The 12,373-nt window shown below is 37.4% G+C and overlaps 1 non-coding gene across 1 annotated transcript; it reads right to left on the reverse strand.

The window, feature by feature from the left end:
* Positions 1 to 6,439: 6,439 nt before the first annotated feature.
* LOC130965125 (small nucleolar RNA R71) lies at positions 6,440 to 6,543 on the reverse strand. The gene has a single exon (XR_009081178.1). It is a non-coding gene; the product is annotated as a small nucleolar RNA R71 (small nucleolar RNA).
* Positions 6,544 to 12,373: the final 5,830 nt, after the last annotated feature.

Here is a 12,373-nt window from a genome sequence, read left to right on the forward strand (position 1 = left end):
TCGGCTTTGTTCCGCCGCGTCTCCATGGTCGCCATCGTTAAAGCCACGCGAGAAGGGAGCCGCTGCTGTGGTGGAGAACGTCGCACCATCGCTGCCGAGCTTGCTCCTTGGTCACCGCCGCTGACAAGATTCGAAGAAAGAGAAGCTCGAGGAGAGAGAGAGATCGACGGTGAGGGGTTTCGATCTGTTCGTGTGGCTGTGCCTCCACTGCCACAGATCCGTCACTGTCTCCACTGCCTTCTGGTGATGTCGTCCTCTGCCACTGTGAGCCTCTTCTCCTGCCGTTCAAGGAGCTGTGCTCCGTCACCGTTTTGCCGCCGTTGAGCCGCTCTACCACTACTTGGTTCAGTTGCTTAGTTGCGGTAAGCTTTTTGTTCTGGAAAATACTTTTGTCGCTGTTCTGTTATTTTTAGCTAAGATTTTGCGACGTTAATTGCTATAAGATTAAGTTTTGGTTATAATATGTTGTGATTAGAGTTGTTGTTGTTGCTGTAAAAGTGGTTTGGAGCTGAGATTACAGCTATTGCATTGTGGGCCAAGAGAAAACAGAGTTTCGTCACGTAATTGAGTCATGATTGAGGTAAGGACGTTTTCATTAAACTCATTTTTATTATTAAGAATTGTTATAAATCGATATTGATACAAATAAATATTTTTGGTGATTATGTAGTCTTATGAATTGAACTGAGTTTTCTTGAATGAATGTGATTATTTACTTTACTGTGGCTATTTCTGAATATTGAGTTGGTATTGTGATAGTGAATGAAAGATTGATTTGAAAATCTGATTTGTATGTTTTATTAAGGACGACATGAGAATTGGAAAATGACTTGATGTTAGAATTATTTTGATTTCGAAAAATAATTTGAGATTTGTGAATGACTTGGGTTTGAAACCACTGGAAAGAGTTTGGAAAAATATTGGTTGACTTTAGTGGAAAAGAATTGAGATTTGAACAGGATTTAATATTGAAAATGAGCTTGATTTATTGAAAAATGAATTTAAATTGAAAATGGTTTGAGATATTGAAATTGGTCTGATTTTGGAATTGAGTTGAAAGGAGTTTTAGAAATGATTTGGTTGGGACCCAAAAGAGTGGTAGAATCCAAGTTTTAGAGGAGATGCTGCCCAAATTTTTATAAAATTGGAGATTTTGTTTGAAGTGATTGTTAGAACACTTTGGATTTTAAAAAGGATTTTATAATTTGAAAAGGGTTATGTTTTGAGTTTTGCTTTATTTAGAAACGAATGAATTGTGGTTGATGAAATGATATTGAATGTGATTCTGATTGTGATACCTAGATAGTAGCAAGGATGGTGGTTCGTCCCGCTTCCTCCTGGTTAATGTATGAGATTTGATAATGATGATGCTTGATTTAAATTGAATAAATGTATGTTTGTGATGTCTGGGTAGTAGCAGCAGTAGTGTTATTCCACTCGCTCAAAGTTGAGCTTTTAAACACCCGCCTAGGTAGTAGCCGCAGTAGTGGTTATTCCACTGGCTTTGGGTTAAGTAGGTAGTAGTAAGGAGGTTGTAGCTCAAACCCACTTGCTCCGCATGGGTGTTTCAGTCCATGGTTAGCTACCAAAATGTGTCGGATTGGCTATATAACCGACAGATGATATCATCAGCCATAGAACAGGCATGCACCATATGCATTTGTATGCTTTGTTTAGGTTTGAATTTGTTTCGGTTTGCCTATTTGCTAAACTATTATTAACTGTTATCTGATCTATTTGTTGTAACTGTTATCTATACCTGTATTTTCCTTGTCTGTTTTGCCCGTGTTTGTTTCTGATGTGGTACTTTTGAGATTGAGTATTGATGATGAGATGATGATTGTGTTGATTGAATATGTGATGGGCTGAAGGCTGTGATTGGTTTCTGATTTGATTGGTTTCTGATTGAGATATTAGTAAAGTATGAAAAATCAACTTGGTTCAGCATTAAACTTAATGAACCTATGCTTGGAACAGGTTGATTATTCATACCGTCTAGGAAACTGATTAAGATTTTATTATAAGAAAAGAAGGGTTTTGGATTTTTGAAAAATTAAATATTATTTCTTTGAAAAGGTTTTGAGTGATTAGCCGTTGGTTATTAAAAGATTCATAAGTCAATGATAATCACTGAGTTTGAAAACAGTTTTCTTATTAAATATCTTCTGATGACAATTTTGAAACTCCGTGGTGAGACCATGTGGTTAGGTTCTCACCCCCTACAGCTTTACCTTTTCAGGAATCAGATGAAGGAGCATTTTGAAAAGTTTTACTACGTTTTGGTTTATATGATGTTGTATTAGTTAGATAATTTTTCTTCTCTTGTCTTTGTTATTATAATTTTGTAAGAGGGATAGGAGTTGTATGTTTTATATGTATATTAGATTATTAGTGATGAACGGATAATTTATACGCTTTTTGGCATTGTTTTTAGATAGTTTTTAGTATAATCTAGCTATTTTTAGGGATGTATTTATTAGTTTTTATGCTAAATTCACATTTCTGGACTTTACTATGAGTTTGTGTATTTTTCTGTGATTTCAGGTATTTTCTGGCTGAAATTGAGGGACCTGAGCAAAACTCTGATAAAAGGCTGACAAAGAACTGCTGATGCTGTTGGATTCTGACCTCCCTGCACTCGAAATAGATTTTCTGGAGCTACAGAACTTCAAATGGCGCTCTCTCAACGGCTTTGGAAAGTAGACATCCAGAGCTTTCCAGCAATATATAATAGTCCATACTTTATTCGTGATTAGATGACGTAAACTGGCGCTAAACACCAGTTCCATGCTGCATTCTGGAGTCAAACGCCAGAAACACGTCACGAACCAGAGTTGAACGCCAAAAACACATTACAACTTGGCGTTCAACTCCAAAAGAAGCCTCTGCATGTGTAAAGCTCAAGCTCAGCCCAAGCACACACCAAGTGGGCCCCAGAAGTGGATTTCTGCATCAATTACTTACTTCTGTAAACCCTAGTAGCTAATCTAGTATAAATATAGGACATTTTACTATTGTATTAGACGTCTTTTGACCATAGGTCCTTCTCCCTATTTTCGAATTCATATCACATTTTGGGGGCTGGCCATTCGGCCATGCCTGGACCTTCACTTATGTATTTTTAACGGTGAAGTTTCTACACACCATAGATTAAGGGTGTGGAGCTCTGCTGTACCTCAAGTTTTAATGCAATTACTACTATTTTCTATTCAATTCGATTTATTCCTGTTCTAAGATACCATTCGTACTTCAACCTGATGGATGTGATGATCCGTGACACTCATCATCATCCATCCTTATGAACGCGTGCCTGACAAACACTTCCATTCTACAAGCGAAAGCTAGAGTGTGTATCTCTTGGATTCCTGATGCACAACGCATGGTTGCCCTCGCCTGACAACCGAGCCTTCCATTCTGTGAGATCAGAGTCTTCGTGGTATAAGCTAGAATTTGATGGCGGCATTCATGAGAATTCGGAAAGTCTAAACCTTGTCTGTGGTATTTCTGAGTAGGATTCCAGGATTGAATGACTGTGACGAGCTTCAAACTCGCGATTGTTGGGCGTGATGACAAACACAAAAGAATCAAGGGATTCTATTCCAACATGATCGAGAACCGACAGATGATTAGCCGTGCCGTGATAGAGCATTTGGACCTTTTTCACTGAGAGGATGGGATGTAGCCATTGACAACAGTGATGCCCTACATACAGCTTACCATGGAAAGGAGTAAGAAGGATTGGATGAAGGCAGTAGGAAAGCAGAGATTCAGAAGGAGCACAACATCTTCATACGCCTATCTGAAATTCCCACCAATGATTTACATAAGTATTTCTATCTTTATTTTCAGTTTATTTATTATTATTATTCGAAAACTCCATAACCATTTATTATCCGCCTGACTGAGATTTACAAGATGACCATAACTTGCTTCATACCAACAATCTCCGTGGGATCGACCCTTACTCACGTAAGGTATTACTTGGACGACCCAGTGCACTTGCTGGTTAGTTGTGTGGAGTTGTGACTAAGTGTGATTCACGTTTGAGAGCGCCACCAAGTTTTTGGCGCCATTGTTGATGATCACAATTTCGTGCACCAAGTTTTTGGCGCCGTTGCTGGGGATTGTTGAGTTTGGACAACTGACGGTTCATCTTGTTGCTCAAATTAGGTAATTTTCTTTTTGTTTTTATTTTCAAAAAAAAAAGTATTTCTCATCTGTTTTCGAAAATTATTCTAAATTTTTAAGAATGAATTCTAGTGTTTCATGAAGCATGTTGAAGCCTGGCTAGCTGTAAAGCCATATCCAAATTCTTTTGGATTGAGGCTTCCAACCATCAGCATAGAGGCAAGTTAATTGAAATATCAGCTGTTGTATGACTGATTTATATCCTAAAGCTGGCTGGCTATTAAGCCATGTCCAACCCTTGGATTTGAGCTTTAGGCTAACATTGAAAGATTTTTGGAATTCTTCTTAAAAATTTTGAATTTCTTATTTTCCTTTTCCTATATGTTTTTCGAAAAATATAAAATAAAATCCAAAAAAATAATAAAATTATAAAAATCAAAAATATTTTTGTGTTTCTTGTTTGAGTCTTGGGTCAATTTATAAGTTTGGTGTCAATTGCATATTCATATTGTTCTTGCATTTTTCGAAAATTCATGCATTCATACTGTTCTTCATGATCTTCAAGTTATTCTTGGTAAGTCTTCTTGTTTGATCTTTAAATTTTCTTATTTCGTGTTGTATGATGTTTTTTCATGTGCATTTTTGCATTCATAGTGTCTAAGCATTAAAAATTTCTAAGTTTGGTGTCTTGCATGTTTTCTTTTCATAAAAAATTTTTCAAAAATATATTCTTGATGTTCATCGTGATCTTCAAAGTGTTCTTGGTGTTCATCTTGACATTTATAGTGTTCTTGCATGCATCATGTGTTTTGATTCATAATTTTCATGTTGTAAGTCATTTTTTATGTTTTTCTCTCTCATATAAAAATTCAAAAATAAAAAAATATCTTTTCCCTTTTTTCTCTCAAAATTTCAAAAATTTGGGTTGACTTAGTCAAAATTTTTTTAAAATTAGTTGTTTCTTGTAAGTCAAGTCAAACTTTCAATTTTAAAAATCTTATCTTTTCAAAATCTTTTTCAAAATTCAAATCTTTTTCATTTTTCTTTTATGATTTTCAAAAATTTCAAAAATTATTTTCAAAATCTTTTCTTAATTTTATTTCAAAATTTTCGAAACTTAACTAACAAGTAATGTGATTGGTTCAAAAATTTGAAGTTTGTTACTTTCTTGTTAAGAAATGTTTAATCTTTAAATTCTAGAATCATATCTTTTAGTATCTTGTTAGTCAAGTAATTAATTTTAATTTTAAAAAAAATTAATCTTTTCCAACCATATCTTTTTAATCATATCTTTTTCAAAATTTTATCTTTTCAACAATTTGATTTCAAAATATCTTCTTATCTTCTTATCTTTTCAAATTTGATTTTCAAATCTTTTTCAACTAACTATTTGACTTTTGTTTGTTTCTTATCTTTTTCAAAACCACCTAACTACTCTTCCCTCTCTAATTTTCGAAAATACCTCCCTCTTTTTCAAAAATTCTTTTTAATTAATTAATTGTTTTAAATTTTAATTTTTATTTTATTTCTTACCTTAATTTTCGAAAATCATTAACTCCTTTTCAAAATTATTTTCGAAAACTTCTCTCTCATCTTATTCTATTTATTCATTCATTTACTAACACTTCTCTTCATCTCAAATCACTGTCCCTATCCTCACCCTTGTGTTTGGATTCTCTTTTCTTTAGTCCCTTCCTTCTTCTACTAACAATAAGGAACCTTTTTACTGTGACATAGAGGATTCCTCTTTTTTTTCTGTTCTCTTCTCTTTCATATGAGCAGGAACAAGGAAAAAGGCATTCTTGTTGAAACTGATCCAGAACCTGAAAGGACTCTGAAGAGGAAACTAAGTGAAGCTAAACTACAACAATCCAGAGACAACCTTGCTGAAATTTTTGAACAAGAAAAGGAGATGGCAGCCGAACCCAACAACAATAATGCAAGAAGGATGCTTGGTGATTATACTGCACCTACATCCAAGTTTGATGGAAGAAGCATCTCAATTCCTGCCATTGGAGCAAACAATTTTGAGCTGAAACCTCAATTAGTTGCTCTAATGCAACAGAACTGCAAGTTTCATGGACTTCCATCAGAAGATCCCTACCAGTTCTTAACTGAGTTCTTGCAGATCTGTGAGACTGTTAAGACAAATGGAGTAGATCCTGAAGTCTACAGGCTCATGCTTTTCCCTTTTGCTGTAAGAGACAGAGCTAGAGCATGGTTGGACTCTCAACCTAAAGATAGCCTGGACTCCTGGGATAAGCTGGTCACGGCCTTCTTGGCTAAGTTCTTTCCTCCTCAAAAGATGAGCAAGCTTAGAGTGGATGTTCAGACCTTCAAACAAAAAGATGGTGAATTCCTCTATGAAGCTTGGGAAAGATACAAGCAGATGACCAAAAGATGTCCTTCTGACATATTTTCAGAATGGACCATGATAGATATATTCTATTATGGTCTATCTGAGTTCTCTAAGATATCAATGGACTATTCTGCAGGTGGATCCATTCACCTAAAGAAAACGCCTACAGAGGCTCAAGAACTTATTGACATGGTTGCAAATAACCAGTTCATGTACACTTCTGAGAGGAATTCTGTGAAAAATGGGACGCCTCAAAGGAAGGGAGTTCTTGAAATTAATGCTCTGAATGCCATATTGGCTTAGAACAAAATGTTGACTCAGCAAGTCAACATGATTTCTCAAAGTCTGAATGGATGGCAAAATGCATCCAACAGTACTAAAGAGGCATCTTCTGAAGAAGAAGCTTATGATCCTGAGAATCCTGCAATAGCAGAGGTAAATTATATGGGTGAACCTTATGGAAACACCTATAATTCATCATGGAGAAATCATCCAAATTTCTCATGGAAGGATCAACAAAAGCCTCAACAAGGCTTTAATAATGGTGGAAGAAATAGGCTCAGCAGTATCAAGCCTTATCCATCATCTTCTCAGCAACAGACAGAGAATTCTGAACAGAGTACCTCTAACTTAGCAAATTTAGTCTATGATCTATCTAAGGCCACTTTAAGTTTTATGAGTGAGACAAGGTTCTCCATCAGAAATTTGGAGGCACAAGTGGGCCAGCTGAGTAAGAAAGTAACTGAAACTCCTCCTAGTACTCTCCCAAGCAATACTGAAGAGAATCCAAAAAGAGAGTGCAAGGCCATTGACATAATCAAAATGGCCGAACCTAGGGAGGAAGGAGAGGACGTGAATCCCAATGAGGAAGACCTCATGGGACGTCTCTCAGGCAAGAAGGAGTCCCCTATTGAGGACCTAAAGGAAGCTGAGGCTCATATAGAGGCCATAGAGATTCCATTAAACATTCTTCTGCCATTCATGAGCTCTGAAGACTATTCTTCCTCTGAAGAGGATGAAGATGTAACTGGAGAGCAAGTTGCTCAATATCTAGGAGCTATCATGACGCTGAATGCCAAGTTGTTTGGTAATGAGACTTGGGAAGGTGAACCTCCCTTGCTCATTGATGAACTAGATACATGGGTTCAGCAAACTTTACCTCAAAAGAAACAAGATCCTGGTAAATTTATAATACCCTGCACCATAAGCACCATGATCTTTGAAAAAGCTCTGTGTGACCTGGGGTCAGGCATAAATCTTATGCCACTCTCTGTAATGGAGAAGCTGGGAATCATTGAGGTACAGCCTGCCATATTTTCATTGCAAATGGCAGACAAGTCAGTAAGACAAGCTTATGGATTAGTAGAGGACGTGTTGGTAAAGGTTGAAGGCCTTTACATCCCTGTTGATTTCATAATCTTAGACACTAGGAAGGAGGAGGATGAATGCATCATCCTTGGAAGACCTTTCCTAGCCACAGCAGGAGCTGTGATAAATGTTAACAGAGAAGAATTAGTCCTTCAATTGAATGGGGACTACCTTGTGTTTAAGGCTCAAGGATCTTCTTCTTTAACAATGGAGAGGAAGCATGAAAAGCTTCTCTCAGTACATAGTCAAACAAAGCCCCCACCATCAAACTCTAAGTTTGGTATTGGGAAGCCACAGCCAAACACTAAGTTTGGTGTTGAATTCTCACATCCAAACTCTAAGTTTGGTGTTGGGAGTCTACAACATTAACCTGATCACCTGTGTGGCTCCATGAGAGCCCACTGTCAAGCTATTGACTTTAAAGAAGCGCTTATTGGGAGGCAACCCAATTTTTATTTATCTAATTTTATTTTTCTTTTATTGTTCTTTTATGTTTTATTAGGTTCATGATCATGTGGAGTCACAAAAAAAATACTAAAATTAAAAACAGAATAAAAAATAGCAGAAAAAAAAATCACACCCTGGAGAAGGACTTACTGGCGTTTAAACGCCAGTAAGGAGCATCTGGCTGGCGTTCAACGCCAGAACAGAGCATGGATCTGACGTTGAATGCCAGAAACATGCAGCAATCTGGTGTTTAAACGCCAGGATTGCACACTGAGAAAAGCTGGCGTTCAATGCCAGAAACATGCTGCAGATGGGCGTTGAACACCCAGAACAAGCTTAGAGCTGGCGTTTAACGCCAGAAACAAGCACCAATCTGACGTTAAACGCCAGGATTGCATGCAGAGGGTGTTTTACATGCCTCATTGGTGCAGGGATGTAAATCCTTGATACCTTAGGATTTGTGGACCCCATAGGATCATTTCAAGATCTGTGGACCCCACAGAATCCCCACCTACCTCAACTCACCTTCTCTCTTCTTCACCAATCACCTCTATCCATCTCTTCCCCATCCAATCCCACCCATATGGCCAAAACATACACATTTCTCCCTCTCTTTCATATCTTCTTCTCCTTCCATTCTTTCTTCTTTGCTCGAGGGCGAGCAACATTCTAAGTTTGGTGTGGTAAAAGCATAGCTTTTTGTTTTTCCATAACCATTGATGGCACCTAAGGCCAGAGAAACCTCAAAAAAAAAAGAGAAAAGGGAAGACAAAAATTTTTTCCACCTCCGAGTCATGGGAGATGGAGAGATTCATCTCAAGGGTCCATACTGCATATCAAGAGAGCATGAGGAATTCCCTCATCAAGAAATCCCTGAGATACCTCAGGGGATACATTTTCCTCCACACAACTATTGGGAGCAACTAAGGATAGGAGCACCAAAATCACTAGGGATCAAGCAACAGAGACAAGAAAGAGACATAAAGGAGCTCAAAAAGCACCATTAGTCCTTCAAAAAGGCGCCACCCTCACTAAGGTGGACTCATTCCTTAACTTCCTTGTTCTTATCTCTGTTTTTTTATTTTTATGCTATATGTGTGTTTATGTTTTGTGTTTCTACCTCATGATCGTTAGTCTTGAGTAACTATGTCTTATGGCTATAAATAATTCCATAAATCCTTCACCTCTCTTAAATGAAAAATGTTTCTAATTCAAAAGAACAAGAAGTACATGAATTTTGAAATTATCCTTAAATTTAGTTTAATTATATTGATGTGGTGACAATACTTTTTGTTTTCTGAATGAATGCTTGAACAGTGCATAATTTTGCTCTTGTTGTTTATGAATGTTAAAATTATTGGCTCTTGAAAGAATGATGAATAAAGAGAATGTTATTGACAATCTGAAAAATCATGAAAATTGATTCTTGAAGCAAGAAAAAGCAGTGAAAATCAAAAGCTTGCGAAAAAAAATGGCGAAAAAAAATTAGAAAGAAAAAAAAAGCAAGCAAAAAAAGCCAATAGCCCTTAAAACCAAAAGGCAAGGGTAAAAAAGATCAAAGACTTTGAGCATCAATGGATAGGAGGGCCCAAGGAAATAAAATCCAGGCCAAAGTGGCTAAATCAAGCTGTCCCTAACCATGTGCTTGTGGCATGCAGGTCCAAGCGAAAAGCTTGAGACTGAGTAGTTAAAGTTGTGATCCAAAGCAAAAAGAGTGTGCTTAAGAACTCTGGACACCTCTAACTGGGGACTTTAGCAAAGCTGAGTCACAATCTGAAAAGGTTCACCCAGCTATGTGTCTGTGGCATTTATGTATCTGGTGGTAATACTGGAAAACAAAGTGCTTAGGGCCACGGCCAAGACTCATAAAAGTAGCTGTGTTCAAGAATCAACAAACTTAACTAGGAGAATCAATAACACTATCTGAAATTCTAAGTTCCTATAGATTCCAATCATTCTAAACTTCAAAGGAGAAAGTGAGATGCCAAAACTGTTCAGAAGCAAAAAGCTACAAGTCCCGCTCATCTAATTAGAACTACTATTCATTGATATTTTGGAATTTATTGTATATTCTCTTCTTTTTATCCTATTTGATTTTCAGTTTCTTGGGAAAAAGCAACAATTTAAGTTTGGTGTTGAAATGAGCGGATAACTTATACGCTTTTTGGCATTATTTTTAGATAGTTTTTAGTATTATCTAGCTATTTTTAGGGATGTTTTCATTAATTTTTATGCTAAATTCACATTTCTGGACTTTACTATGAGTTTGTGTGTTTTTTTGTGATTTCAGGTATTTTCTTGCTGAAATTGAGGGACCTGAGCAAAACTCTGATAAAAGGCTGACAAAGGACTGCTGATGCTGTTGGATTCTGACCTCCCTGCACTCGAAATAGATTTTCTAGAGCTACAAAACTCCAAATGGCGTGCTCTCAACGGCGTTGGAAAGTAGACATCCAACGATTTCCAGAAATATATAATAGTCCATACTTTATTCGTGATTAGACGACGTAAACTGGCGCTCAATGCCAATTCCATGCTGCATTCTGGAGTCAAACGCTAGAAACACGTCACGAACCAGAGTTGAACGCCAAAAACATGTTACAACTTGGCGTTCAACTCCAAAAGAAGCCTCTGCACATGTAAAGCTCAAGCTCAGCCAAAGCACACACCAAGTGGGCCCCGGAAGTGGATTTCTGCATCAATTACTTACTTCTGTAAACCCTAGTAGCTAGTCTAGTATAAATAGGACATTTTACTATTGTATTAGACGTCTTTTGACCATAGGTCCTTCTCCCTATTTTCGAAATCATATCACATTTTGGGGGCTGGCCATTCGGCCATGCCTGGACCTTCATTTATGTATTTTCAACGGTGGAGTTTCTACACACCATAGATTAAGGGTGTGGAGCTCTGCTGTACCTCAAGTTGTAATGCAATTACTACTATTTTCTATTCAATTCGATTTATTCCTATTCTAAGATACCATTCGTACTTCAACCTGATGGATGTGATGATCCGTGGCACTCATCATTATCCATCCTTATGAACGCGTGCCTGACAACCACTTCCATTCTACAAGCGAAAGCTAGAGTGTGTATCTCTTGGATTCCTGATGCACGACGCATGGTTGCCCTCGCCTAACAACCGAGCCTTCCATTCCGTGAGATCAGAGTCTTCGTGGTATAAGCTAGAATTGATGGCGGCATTCATGAGAATCCGGAAAGTCTAAACCTTGTCTATGATATTCCGAGTAGGATTCCGGGATTGAATGACTGTGACGAGCTTCAAACTCGCGATTGTTGGGTGTGATGACAAACGCAAAAGAATCAAGGGATTCTATTCCAACATGATCGAGAACCGACAGATGATTAGCCGTGCCGTGATAGAGCATTTGGACCTTTTTCACTGAGAGGATGGGATGTAGCCATTGACAACGGTAATGCCCTACATACAGCTTGCCATGAAAAGGAGTAAGAAGGATTGGATGAAGGCAGTAGGAAAGCAGAGATTCAGAAGGAGTACAGCATCTTCATACACTTATCTGAAATTTCCACCAATGATTTACATAAGTATTTCTATCTTTATTTTCAGTTTATTTATTATTATTATTCGAAAACTCCATAACCATTTATTATCCGCCTGACTGAGATTTACAAGATGACCATAGCTTGCTTCATACCAACAATCTCTGTGGGATCGACCCTTACTCACGTAAGGTATTACTTGGATGACCCAGTGCACTTGCTGATTAGTTGTGCGGAGTTGTGACTAAGTGTGATTCACGTTTGAGAGCGCTACCAAGTTTTTGGCGCCATTGTTGATGATCACAATTTCGTGCACCAATAAGCTATTATGTAAGGAGTCTTGTATATGAATCTACACCTGTTTGTTTTTTTTAAGATAAAATATTTATTTTCGGTTTTAAAACAAATCAACAATAAGGTGTCGAGTCAAAGGCTCCTATTTTAATATTAAGTACATAAAGTAGTCGTAATACTTTTTGCTATCAGAGTGGCACAGCCGGAAGCATGACATTCTGGTAGTGAGGGTGTTACATTTTGGTATCAGAGC

This window comes from Arachis stenosperma, chromosome 2, assembly GCF_014773155.1.
Source record: "Arachis stenosperma cultivar V10309 chromosome 2, arast.V10309.gnm1.PFL2, whole genome shotgun sequence".
In the NCBI taxonomy this organism is placed as follows: Eukaryota; Viridiplantae; Streptophyta; class Magnoliopsida; order Fabales; family Fabaceae; genus Arachis; species Arachis stenosperma.